We start from the raw sequence: 328 nt of genomic DNA, 5'->3' as shown, positions 1-328 counted from the left end.
ATATGTGTGTGTATATATATGTACATTATATACATACATACATTATATATATATATATATATATATATACATATATTAACAAAAGAAAATTGCGAAGATCAGCACAAAATATACTCAAATTGTATAAAAAAACAAGTAGAACTGTCAGCAAATGGAAATATTAGAATAAAAATGAAACGGACTATTAAACTTTTGAAGCAAATTACCCACTGAAAGCTATTTAAATGTCATGATTTTTTAATGCAAACTTATTCTTCCAGTTCTATCACCTTTAGAAATAAAACAACTTGTATTTTCGATAAAGATCTTCACATCGCTTGGCTGTCGC

The sequence above is a fragment of the Parasteatoda tepidariorum genome, chromosome 1, assembly GCF_043381705.1.
Source record: "Parasteatoda tepidariorum isolate YZ-2023 chromosome 1, CAS_Ptep_4.0, whole genome shotgun sequence".
Lineage (NCBI taxonomy): Eukaryota > Metazoa > Arthropoda > Arachnida > Araneae > Theridiidae > Parasteatoda > Parasteatoda tepidariorum.
Note: the sequence above shows the minus strand (reverse complement) of the source record.